The sequence below is a fragment of the Carcharodon carcharias genome, chromosome 4 (genome assembly GCF_017639515.1).
Source record: "Carcharodon carcharias isolate sCarCar2 chromosome 4, sCarCar2.pri, whole genome shotgun sequence".
Classification (NCBI taxonomy): Eukaryota; Metazoa; Chordata; class Chondrichthyes; order Lamniformes; family Lamnidae; genus Carcharodon; species Carcharodon carcharias.
The window spans coordinates 87,453,667-87,466,890 of record NC_054470.1 but is presented as its reverse complement, the minus strand read 5'-3'; the positions used below and the strand labels follow the sequence as shown (position 1 = coordinate 87,466,890).

General features: G+C 47.1%; 1 non-coding gene across 1 annotated transcript; it reads right to left on the bottom strand.

The window, feature by feature from the left end:
* Nucleotides 1-11,896: 11,896 nt before the first annotated feature.
* LOC121277516 lies at nt 11,897-12,003 on the bottom strand. Its single transcript, XR_005942896.1, has one exon. It is a non-coding gene; the product is annotated as a U6 spliceosomal RNA (small nuclear RNA).
* Nucleotides 12,004-13,224: the final 1,221 nt, after the last annotated feature.

The window sequence follows — 13,224 nt, the reverse complement described above, 5'->3', positions numbered from 1 at the left end:
ACATCAAGCCATTGTTTCCAGGACTGTCACTGACCTCATCTCCTCTGGGGATCTCCCTCCCACAGCTTCCAACCTGATAGTTGCCCAACCTCGGACGGCCCGCTTCTATCTCCTACCCAAAATCCACAAACAGAACTGCCCCGGTAGACCGATCGTCTCAGCTTGCTCCTGCCCCACAGAACTCATTTCTCGTTATCTTGACTCCCTTCTCTCTCCCCTTGTCCAGTCCCTTCCCACCTACATCCGTGATTCCTTTGACACCTTACGTCACATCAACAATTTCCAGTTCCCTGGCTCCAACCGCTTCCTCTTCACCATGGACGTCCAATCCCTCTACACCTCCATCCCCCACCAGGATGGTCTGAGGGCCCTTAGTTTCTTCCTCAAACAGAGGCCCGAACAATCCCCATCCACCACTACTCTCCTCCGTCTGGCTGAACTTGTTCTCACGCTGAACAATTTCTCCTTCAACTCCTCTCACTTCCTCCAAATAAAAGGTGTGGCTATGGGTACCCGCATGGGCCCCAGCTATGCCTGTCTCTTTATGGGGTATGTGGAACATTCCTTGTTGCAGTCCTACTCCGGCCCCCTTCCACAACTCTTTCTCTGGTACATCGATGATTACTTCAGTGCTGCTTCATGCTCTCGTTGGGACTTGGGAAAATTTATTAAGTTTGCTTCCAATCTCCACCCCTCCATCATTTTCACGTGGTCCATCTCTGACACTTCCCTTCCCTTCCTTGACCTCTCTGTCTCAATCTCTGGTGATAGACTGTCCACCAATATCCATTACAAACCCACCGACTCCCACAGCTATCTCGACTACAGCTCCTCACACCCCGCTTCCTGTAAGGACTCCATCCCATTCTCTCAGTTCCTTCGTCTCTGTCGCATCTGTTCCGATGATGCTACCTTCAAAAACAGTTCCTCTGACATGTCCTCCTTCTTCCTTAACCGAGGTTTTCCACCCACGGTCGTTGTCCCTCCCAGAAACATGATAGGGTCCCCCTTGTCCTCACTTATCACCCCACCAGCCTCCGCATTCAAAGGATCATCCTCCGCCATTTCCGCCAACTCCAGCATGATGCCACCACCAAACACATCTTCCCTTCACCCCCCCCATCGGCATTCCGTAGGGATCGCTCCCTCCGGGACACCCTGCTCCACTCCTCCATCACCCCCTATTCCTCAACCCCCTCCTATGTCACCACCCCATGCCCACGCAAAAGATGCAATACCAGCCCCTTCCTCTCTCCTCACCGTCCAAGGGCCCAAACACTCCTTTCAAGTGAAGCAGCATTTCACTTGCATTTCCCCCAACTTAGTCTACTGCATTCATTGCTCCCAATGTGGTCTCCTCTACATTGGAGAGACCAAACGTAAACTGGGCGACCGCTTTGCAGAATACCTGCGGTCTGTCCGCAAGAATGACCCAAACCTCCCTGTCGCTTGCCATTTTAACACTCCACCCTGCTCTCTTGCACACATGTCTGTCCTTGGCTTGCTGCATTGTTCCAGTGAAGCCCAATGCAAACTGGAGGAACAACACCTCATCTTCCGACTAGGCACTTTACAACCTTCCGGACTGAATATTGAATTCAACAACTTTAGGTCGTGAGCTCCCTCCCCCATCCCCACCCCCTTTCTGTTTCTCCCTTCCTTTTGTTTTCCAATAAATTATATAGATTTTTCTTTTCCCACCTATTTCCATTATTTTTAAATATCTTAAAATCTTTTATGCTCTCCCCATCCCCACTAGAGCTATACCTTGAGTGCCCTACCATCCATTCTTAATTAGCACATTCGTTTAGATAATATCACCAACTTTAACACCTATTTGTTCTTTTGTTCTATTGTTGTTGACATCTTCTAATGATCTGCTTCTATCACTGCTTGTTTGTCCCTACAACCACACCCCCCCTCCACATCTCTCTCTCTCTCTCTCTCTCTCTCTCTCTCTCTCTCCGCAGCCCCCCCCCACCCCACACACACACACACACACACACACACCTTAAACCAGCTTATATTTCAACTCTTTCTTGGACTCGAACTCAAGTTCTGTCGAAGGGTCATGAGGACTCAAAACGTCAACTCTTTTCTTCTCCGCCGATGCTGCCAGACCCGCTGAGTTTTTCCAGGTAATTCTGTTTTTGTTTAACAAGTATGAGGAGCTTATGCACATCTTTGTCAATAACAGGGAAATGATTTAACAACCTGCCTCTACTTATCCCTCCCTTCATTTAATCCACCATGCCAAATTTCCTCTGAGGAGATCCCTGAACTTGCATTTAGGTCAGGTTTCTCACTCATCTCCCCTCATGCCTTCCTCGAGTTCATTAATCCATGATACCCATAATCCTACTCCTTCCACCGTATTCCCTCTAAACTGCTGACCATCCAAATTCCCCTCCTGACTCCTATGCTAGTTCATATTATTAGAGTTTTCTCTAGTCAGGCATGGTCCCTCTGCTTCAAATCTGCTGTCATCACACCCTTGTCACAAAAAACATCATTTTCACCTCATTCCTTGCAAACTATCTTCCTGCATCCAAACTCTCCTAAGTCTTTGAATGTGTTGTCACCTGCCAAATCTGTGCCCATCTTTCCTGCAACTCTATTTTTGAATCTCTCCAATCAGGTTTTCCCCAGTCATTGCCACAGCACCAAAACAGTCCTTATTAAAGTCACTATATGCGATAGCGGGCAGGTAAAATGACATTTTACCCACTGGCCACGATGGCTGGTTTTCACGCCGTATTGTCCCATTGCGTTACTAATGCATTCCCGCAAACCATGCTGTTTCTTTGGCGGGCAGGCTTTCATTCACCTGTCACGCATCACCTCGCTGCTTCAGCAAGCCAGGCACCATATTTAAAGTCCAGTTGCGCGCATACCTCTCAATGCTTCCAGCCCACAACTGCTGTAGGGAAGATGTCCATGAAAGGCAAAAAGACTACAGCCCCCAGGTTTAGCAATGCATCACTGGAATGCCTTTTGGATGCCATGGCCCACCGCAATGACCTGTACCCCCGTTCTAGCCACAGGATGGGCAGCAGCATGACCAACCAGACTTAGGAGGCGGTGGCAGCGGTGGTCAGCGCCAATGCTGTTCTAAAGAGGACGGCTGATGCCACAGTTGGCCACCAATAGTGTGTACATGAAACGTGTGTGAGGCAGCTTGATAGCACTCCAGCTACCTCTTCTCCTCAAGGAGCCCTTGGGCACCCATAGGGAGGAGGATCAGCAGGTGCCCCCCCCCTCCCCACCCCCCAACTGGGGCCATTCCATCCATTTGACTCCAGGAGTAATGGCCCATCCGAATCCCCTCTTCCTGTGGCTTCAGCAGCTCCAGCTCCACAGGCTGAGGAGGGTGCTGCTGCCACACAGCAGGACCCCAAAAGCAAGCCAGGGTCTTCCAGGTCTCGGCCATCCAGAGGATGCCTGCCAAGATCATCAAAGACAGGGTATAGTGGTCAACAGGCTGACTCCACCTCCGCTGTGCATGTTCAGGGAGTACTCTAGTAGCAGCCTTAGGAAGTTAGGAAGATGTTATTCTTTTAGAGTTAAGACAATAAAACTAGTTAGGAAGATGTAACTCTTTCGAGTACAAACCCGTTTCCATCTGTATCAGATGAAGTTACATTGTTTCATAATTTTGCCATTGTGAGATTTGAACTCTTGATCTTGGGGTTACAAGCCCAGTACCATAACCACTTGGCTATTTAGACCAAGCAAGTTAGGAAGATGTAACTCTTTTGAGTACAAACATGTTTCCATCTGTTCCTATTCAGATGAAGTTACATTGTTTCATAGTTTTGCCATTGTGAGATTTGAACTCTTGATCTTGTGGTTACAAACCCAGTACCATAACCACTTGGCTATTTAGGCCAAGCAAGTTAGGAAGATGTAACTCTTTCACATACAAACCCGTTTCCATCTGTTTCAGATGAAGTTACATTGTTTCATAATTTGCCATTGTGAGATTTGAACTCTTGATAATCTTTTAAATGAAAACCAAATCAACAAAATTGGGATAAATCAGGCACAGCCCCTAATTCAGGTCAGCTGTAAAACAGAGAACAAAGTTTAAAGGAAACTTACAAACTTTAAATCAAAATGTGATTAAAGGGGTCAACAAAACACCCCAGTCCCCGCGGTGCCCACCGAGCATGGAAGGCCTCGAGAGTGCCAGCAGACACCGCGTGCTCCTTCTCCAGGGACATCCGGCAGCGTACGTAGCCACAGAAGAGGGACAAACAATCGGGCGGGACTCTCCCATTGATCGCCCGCTGCCTGGACCTGTTAATGGCCAACTTGGCCAGGCCCAGGAGCAGGTTCACGAGGAGGTCCTCCTCCTTCCCGACCCCCTTCCGCACCGGGTGCCCATAGATCAGGAGCGTGGGGCTGAAGTGCAAACAAAACATCAATAAAAGGTTTTTCAAATAACTAAAAAGGGAGTGCAGTCTACAACACCCTATGTATACATGGTCCACGGACTCCACAAGACCGCAAAAAGGGCACGTGTCCTGAGAGTCCGTGAACCTATGCACCCTCTTATTATAAGGGACTGCTGCATGCAACACCCTCCAACCCAGGTCCCTGATAGAAAGGGGGAGGACAGCTCCGTAGAGGGAAAATAGGGAAGTGTTGTTGCAACTGTACAAGGCATTGGTGAGACCACACCTGTGCACAGTTTTGCTCCCCTTACTTGAGGAAGGATGTAACTCTTTCGAGTACAAACACATTTCCATCTGTTTCAGATGAAGTTACATTGTTTCATAGTTTACATTGTGAGATTTGAACTCTTGATCTTGGGGTTACAAGCCCAGTACCATAACCACTTGGCTTTTTAGGCCAAGCGTTTTTACAAGCACATTCTCATCTGTTCCTATTCAGATGAAGTTATATTGTTTTATCGTTTGGCATTGTGAGATTTGAACTCTTGATCTTGGGGTTACAAACCCAGTGCCATAACCACTTGGCTGTTTAGGCCAAGCGTTAGGAAGACGTAACTCTTTCGAGTACAATCATGTTTCCATCTGTTTCAGATCAAGTTACATAGTTTCATGGTTTGCCATTGTGTGATTTGAACTCTTTATAATCTTTTAAATGAAAACAATTAAACCAAATCAACAAAATTGGGATAAATCAGGCACAGCCCCTAATTCAGATCAGCTGTAAAACCAAGAACAAAGTTTAAAGGAAACTTACAAGCTTTAAAGCAAAATGTGATTAAAGGGGTCAACAAAACACCCCAGTCCCCGCGGTGCCCACCGAGCATGGAAGGCCTCGAGAGTGCCAGCAGACACCGCGTGCTCCCTCTCCAGGGACATCCGGCAGCGAACGTAGCCGCGGAAGAGGGACAAACAATCGGGCGGGACTCCCCCGTCGATCGCCCGCTGCCTGGACCTGTTAATGGCCAACTTGGCCAGGCCCAGGAGCAGGTTCACGAGGAGGTCCTCCTCCTTCCCGACCCCCTTCCACACCGGGTGCCCATAGATCAGGAGCATGGGGCTGAAGTGCAAACAAACCATCAATAAAAGGTTTTTCAAATAACTCAAAAGGGAGTGCAGCCTACAACACCCTATATATACATGGTCCACGGACTCGACAAGACCGCAAAAAGGGCACATGTCCTGAGAGTCCGTGAACCTATGCATCCTCTTATTATAGGGGACTGCTGCATGCAACACCCTCCAACCCAGGTCCCCGATAGAAAGGAGGAGGACACCTCCGTAGAGGGCCTCCCATCGGGGTCCTCCACCGCCGGACGGCAACAAGGCACGCCAGGGTGTGTCCGGTCAACGGACAAGGCGAGAAAATGGAAGGTGTGCAGCAGCAGTCCGTACAAAAAGCCCCTCTTTGCTGTGCCAAAAGGCACGGAGGGCATGTCCCCGAGGCGGCTCATATTGCGGGGCACCAGCACCCAAGGGAGGGTTCGGGGCTTGGGGCCAATGTGGAATTCTGTCCGAACAGGGGAACGTTCAGACGGAAGACCACCACGCACCTGGGCCACCTCAAGACCCAAAATAACGTCAGGTCCGAGCACGACCGTTCTCAGGTCTCGGATTGCATCGGCTGCGACCTGGACACTCACAGACGCGCGTCGTGCCAACTCCTGCGGGAGCATCCAGCCCAGTCCTCCGCCACCCAGCACGTCCCCTTGAAATTACATTGTTTCATAGTTTGCCATTGTGAGATTTGAACTCTTGATCTTGGGGTTACAAACCCAGTGCCATAACCACTTGCTAATTTATGCCCCTCTACCATAACCACTTGGCTGTTTAGGCCAAGCATTAGGAAGATGTAACTCTTTCGATTACAAACATGTTTCCATCTGTTCCTATTCCAATTAAATTACATTGTTTCATAATTTGCCATTGTGAGATTTGAACTCTTGATCTTGGGGATATAAACCCAGTACCATAACCACTTGTCTATTTAAGCCAAGCTTTTTTATGAACACGTTTCTATCCAGATGAAGTTACATTGTTTCATAGTTTACCATTGGGAGATTTGAACTCTTGACCATCTTTTAAATCTTTGTAACTCTTATCGAGTACAAACACGTTTCCATCTGTTCTTATTCAGATGAAGTTACATTGTTTCATAGTTTGCCATTGTGAGATTTGAATTCTTGATCTTGGGGTTAGAAACCCAGTACCATAACCACTTGGCTGTTTAGGCCAAGCCTGTTAGGAGGATGTAACTCTTTCGAGTACAACCCCGTTTTCATCTGTTTCAGATGAAGTTACGTTGTTTCATAGTTTGCCATTGTGAGATTTGATCTCTTGACCTTGGGGTTATAAACCCTGTACCATAACCACTTGGCTATTTAGGCCAAGCCTCTACGTTAATGTAACTCTTTTGAGTACAAACATGTTTCCCTCTGTTCCTATTCAGATGAAGTTACATTGTTTCATAGTTTGCCATTGTGAGATTTGAATTCTTGATCTTGGGGTTACAAACCCAGTACCATAACCACTTGACTATTTAGGCCAAGCAAAATATTGTAACTCTTTCGAGTACAAACACGTTTCCATCTGTTTCTGATGAAGTTACATTGTTTCATAGTTTACCTTGTGAGATTTGAATTCTTGATCTTGGGGTTACAAGCCCAGTAACATAACCACTTGGCTATTTAGGCCAAGGTCAAATTATCACAAAGGTATTGTAACTCTTTCAAGTACAAACACCTTTCCATCTGTTTCAGATGAAGTTATATTGTTTCATAGTTTGCCATTGTGAGATTTGAACTCTTGATCTTGGGATTACAAACCCAGTACCATAACCACTTGGCTGTTTAGGCCAAGCGTTAGGAAGGTGTAACTCTTTTGAGTACCAACCCATTTCCATCTGTTTCAGATGAAGTTACATTGTTTCATAGTTTGCCATTGAGAGATCTGAACTCTTGATCTTGGAGTTACAAACCGAGTACCATAACCACTTGGCTATTTAGGCCAAGCCTTTATGTTAATGTAACTCTTTTGAGTACAAACATGTTTCCATCTGTTCCTATTCAGAAGAAGTTACATTGTTTCATAATTTGCCATTGTGACATTTGAACTCTTGATCTTGGGGTTACAAACCCAGTACCATAACCACTTGGCTATTTAGGACAAGCCCATTAGGAAGTTGTAAGTCTTTCGAGTACAAACACGTTTCCATCTGTTCCTATTCAGATGAAGTTACATTGTTTTACCGTTTGCCATTGAGAGATTTGAACTCTTGATAATCTTTTAAATGAAAACCGAATCAACAAAATTGGGATAAATCAGGCACAGCCCCTAATTCAGGTCAGCCGTAAAACCAAGGACAAAGTTTAAAGGAACCTTACAAACTTTAAATCAAAATGTGATTAAAGGGGTCAACAAAACACCCCAGTCCCCGTGGTCCCCACCGAGCATGGAAGGCCTCGAGAGTGTCAGCAGACACCGCGTGCTCCCTCTCCAGGGACATCCGGCAGCGAACGTAGCCGCGGAAGAGGGACAAACAATCGGGCGGGACTCCCCCGTCGATCGCCCGCTGCCTGGACCTGTTAATGGCCAACTTAGCCAGGCCCAGGAGCAGGATCACGAGGAGGTCCTCCTCCTTCCCGACCCCTTCCGCACCCGGTGCCCATAGATCAGGAGCGTGGGGCTGAAGTGCAAACAAAACATCAATAAAAGGTTTTTCAAATAACTAAAAAGGGAGTGCAGCCTACAACACCCTATGTATACATGGTCCACGGACTCCACAAGACCGCAAAAAGGGCTCATGTTCTGAGAGTCCGTGAACCTATGCATCCTCTTATTATAGGGGACTGCTGCATGCAACACCCTCCAACCCAGGTCCCCGATAGAAAGGGTGAGGACACCTCCGTAGAGGGCCTCCCATCAGGGGCCTCTGCCGCCGGACAGCAACAAGGCACGCCAGGGCGTGTCCGGGTGACGGACAAGGGCGAGAAAATGGGAGGTGTGCAGCAGCAGTCCGTACAAAAAGCCCCTCTTTGCTGTGCCAAAAGGCATAGAGGGCATGTCCCTGAGGCGGCTCATATTGCGGGGCACCAGCACCCGTGGGAGGGTTCGGGGCTTGGGGCCAATGTGGAATTCTGTCCGAACAGGGGAACGTTCAGACGGAAGACCACCGCGCACCTGGGCCACCTCAAGACCCCCTTTTTTTTTACGAACATGTTTCCATCTGTTCCTATTCAGATGAAGTTACATTGTTTCATAGTTTGCCATTGTGAGATTTGAACTCTTGATCTTGGGGTTACAAGGCCAGTACCATAACCACTTGGCTATTTAGGCCAAGCCCTAATATGTAACTGTTTTGAGTACCAACCCGTTTCCATCTGTTTCAGATGAAGTTACTTATTTTCATCGTTTGCCATTGTGAGATTTGAACTCCTGATCTTGGGGTTACAAACCCAGTACCATAACCACTTGGCTGTTTAGGCCAAGCATTAGGAAGAAGTAACTCTTTCGATTACAAACATGTTTCCATTTGCTTTTCAGATGATGTTACATTGTTTCAGAGTTTGCCATTGTGAGATTTGAACTCTTGATCTTGGGGTTACAAACCCAGTACCATAACCACTTGGCTATTTAGGATAAGCCCATTAGGAAGTTGTAAGTCTTTCGAGTACAAACACGTTTCCATCTGTTCCTATTCAGATGAAGTTACATTGTTTTACCGTTTGCCATTGAGAGATTTGAACTCTTGATAATCTTTTAAATGAAAACCAAATCAACAAAATTGGGATAAATCAGGCACAGCCCCTAATTCAGGTCAGCCGTAAAACCAAGGACAAAGTTTAAAGGAACCTTACAAACTTTAAATCAAAATGTGATTAAAGGGGTCAACAAAACACCCCAGTCCCCGTGGTCCCCACCGAGCATGGAAGGCCTCGAGAGTGTCAGCAGACACCGCGTGCTCCCTCTCCAGGGACATCCGGCAGCGAACGTAGCCGCGGAAGAGGGACAAACAATCGGGCGGGACTCCCCCGTCGATCGCCCGCTGCCTGGACCTGTTAATGGCCAACTTAGCCAGGCCCAGGAGCAGGATCACGAGGAGGTCCTCCTCCTTCCCGACCCCCTTCCGCACCGGGTGCCCATAGATCAGGAGCGTGGGGCTGAAGTGCAAACAAAACATCAATAAAAGGTTTTTCAAATAACTAAAAAGGGAGTGCAGCCTACAACACCCTATGTATACATGGTCCACGGACTCCACAAGACCGCAAAAAGGGCTCATGTTCGGAGAGTCCGTGAACCTATGCATCCTCTTATTATAGGGGACTGCTGCATGCAACACCCTCCAACCCAGGTCCCCGATAGAAAGGGTGAGGACACCTCCGTAGAGGGCCTCCCATCAGGGGCCTCTGCCGCCGGACAGCAACAAGGCACGCCAGGGCGTGTCCGGGTGACGGACAAGGGCGAGAAAATGGGAGGTGTGCAGCAGCAGTCCGTACAAAAAGCCCCTCTTTGCTGTGCCAAAAGGCATAGAGGGCATGTCCCTGAGGCGGCTCATATTGCGGGGCACCAGCACCCGTGGGAGGGTTCGGGGCTTGGGGCCAATGTGGAATTCTGTCCGAACAGGGGAATGTTCAGACGGAAGACCACCGCGCACCTGGGCCACCTCAAGACCCCCTTTTTTTTTACGAACACGTTTCCATCTGTTCCTATTCAGATGAAGTTACATTGTTTCATAGTTTGCCATTGTGAGATTTGAACTCTTGATAATCTTTTAAACCCGTTTTTTCCATCTGTTTCAGATGCAGTTACATTGTTTCATAGTTTGCCATTGTGAGATTTGAACTCTTGATCTTGGGGTTACAAGGCCAGTACCATAACCACTTGGCTATTTAGGCCAAGCCCTAATATGTAACTGTTTTGAGTACCAACCCGTTTCCATCTGTTTCAGATGAAGTTACTTATTTTCATCGTTTGCCATTGTGAGATTTGAACTCCTGATCTTGGGGTTACAAACCCAGTACCATAACCACTTGGCTGTTTAGGCCAAGCATTAGGAAGAAGTAACTCTTTCGATTACAAACATGTTTCCATTTGCTTTTCAGATGATGTTACATTGTTTCAGAGTTTGCCATTGTGAGATTTGAACTCTTGATCTTGGGGTTACAAACCCAGTACCATAACCACTTGGCTGTTTAGGCTAAGCGTTAGGAAGATGTAACTCTTTTGAGTACCAACCTGTTTCAGATGAAGTTACTTAGTTTCATAGTTTACCATTGTGAGATTTGAACTCTTGATCTTGGGATTACAAACCCAGTACCATAACCACTTGGCTGTTTAGGCCAAGCGTTAGGAAGGTGTAACTCTTTTGAGTACCAACCCATTTCCATCTGTTTCAGATGAAGTTACATTGTTTCATAGTTTGCCATTGAGAGATTTGAACTCTTGATAATCTTTTAAATGAAAACCAAATCAACAAAATTGGGATAAATCAGGCACAGCCCCTAATTCAGGTCAGCTGTAAAACCAAGAACAAAGTTTAAAGGAAACTTACAAACTTTAAATCAAAATGTGATTAAAGGGGTCAACAAAACACCCCAGTCCCCGCGGTGCCCACCGAGCACGGAAGGCCTCGAGAGTGCCAGCAGACACCGCGTGCTCCTTCTCCAGGGACATCCGGCAGCGAACGTAGCCACGGAAGAGGGACAAACAATGGGGCGGGACTCCCCCGTCGATCGCCCACTGCCTGGACCTGTTAATGGCCAACTTGGCCAGGCCCAGGAGCAGGTTCACGAGGAGGTCCTCCTCCTTCCCGACCCCCTTCCACACCGGGTGCCCATAGATCAGGAGCGTGGGGCTGAAGTGCAAACAAAACATCAATAAAAGGTTTTTCAAATAACTAAAAAGGGAGTGCAGCCTACAACACCCTATGTATACATGGTCCACGGACTCCACAAGACCGCAAAAAGGGCATGTGTCCTGAGAGTCCGTGAACCTATGCATCCTCTTATTATAAGGGACTGCTGCATGCAACACCCTCCAACCCAGGTCCCCGATAGAAAGGGGGAGGACACCTCCGTAGAGGGCCTCCCATCGAGGGCCTCCGCCGCCGGACGGCAACAAGGCACGCCAGGGCGTGTCCGGTCGACGGACAAGGGCGAGAAAATGGAAGGTGTGCAGCAGCAGTCCATACAAAAAGCCCATCTTTGCTGTGCCAAAAGGCACAGAGGGCATGTCCCCGAGGCGGCTCATATTGCGGGGCACCAGCACCCGAGGGAGGGTTCGGGGCTTGGGGCCAATGTGGAATTCCGTCCGAACAGGGGAACGCTCAGACGGAAGACCACCGCGCACCTGGGCCACCTCAAGACCCAAAATAACGTCGGGTCCGAGCACGACCGTTCTCAGGTCTTGGATGGCATCGGCTGCGACCTGGACACTCACAGACGCGCGTCGCGCAACGCTTCACGAATTTGCGTGTCATCCTTGCGCAGGGGCCATGCTAATCTTCTCAGTATCGTTCCAATTTTAATATATGTGCTGCCGAAGCGAGCACATAATGTTACATTGTTTCACAGTTTGCCATTGTGAGATTTGAACTCTTGATCTTGGGGTTACAAACCCAGTACCATAACCACTTGGCTATTTAGGCCAAGCTTAAAGGAGAAATTGGCACAGGCAGTAACTCTTTCCAGTACAAACCCATTTCCATCTTTTATACAGATGAAGTTACATTGTTTCATAGTTTGCCATTGTGAGATTTGAACTCTTGATCTTGGAGTTACAAACCGAGTACCATAACCACTTGGCTATTTAGGCCAAGCCTTTATGTTAATGTAACTCTTTTGAGTACAAACATGTTTCCATCTGTTCCTATTCAGAAGAAGTTACATTGTTTCATAATTTGCCATTGTGACATTTGAACTCTTGATCTTGGGGTTACAAACCCAGTACCATAACCACTTGGCTATTTAGGACAAGCCCATTAGGAAGTTGTAAGTCTTTCGAGTACCAACCTGTTTCAGATGAAGTTACTTAGTTTCATGGTTTGCCATTGTGAGATTTGAACTCTTGATCTTGGGATTACAAACCCAGTACCATAACCATGTGGCTATATAGGCCAGCCATTGTTTCATAGTTTGCCAGTGTGAGTTTTGAACTCTTGATCTTGGGGTTACAAACCCAGTACCATAACCACTTGGCTATTTAGGACAAGACTATATGTAACTGTTTTGAGTACCAACCCGTTTCCATCTGTTTCAGATGAAGTTACTTAGTTTCATCGTTTGCCATTGTGAGATTTGAACTCTTGATCTTGGGATTACAAACCCAGTACCATAACCACTTGGCTGTTTAGGCCAAGCGTTAGGAAGGTGTAACTCTTTTGAGTACCAACCCATTTCCATCTGTTTCAGATGAAGTTACATTGTTTCATAGTTTGCCATTGAGAGATTTGAACTCTTGATCTTGGAGTTACAAACCGAGTACCATAACCACTTGGCTATTTAGGCCAAGCCTTTATGTTAATGTAACTCTTTTGAGTACAAACATGTTTCCATCTGTTCCTATTCAGAAGAAGTTACATTGTTTCATAATTTGCCATTGTGACATTTGAACTCTTGATCTTGGGGTTACAAACCCAGTACCATAACCACTTGGCTATTTAGGACAAGCCCATTAGGAAGTTGTAAGTCTTTCGAGTACAAACACGTTTCCATCTGTTCCTATTCAGATGAAGTTACATTGTTTTATCGTTTGCCATTGAGAGATTTGAACT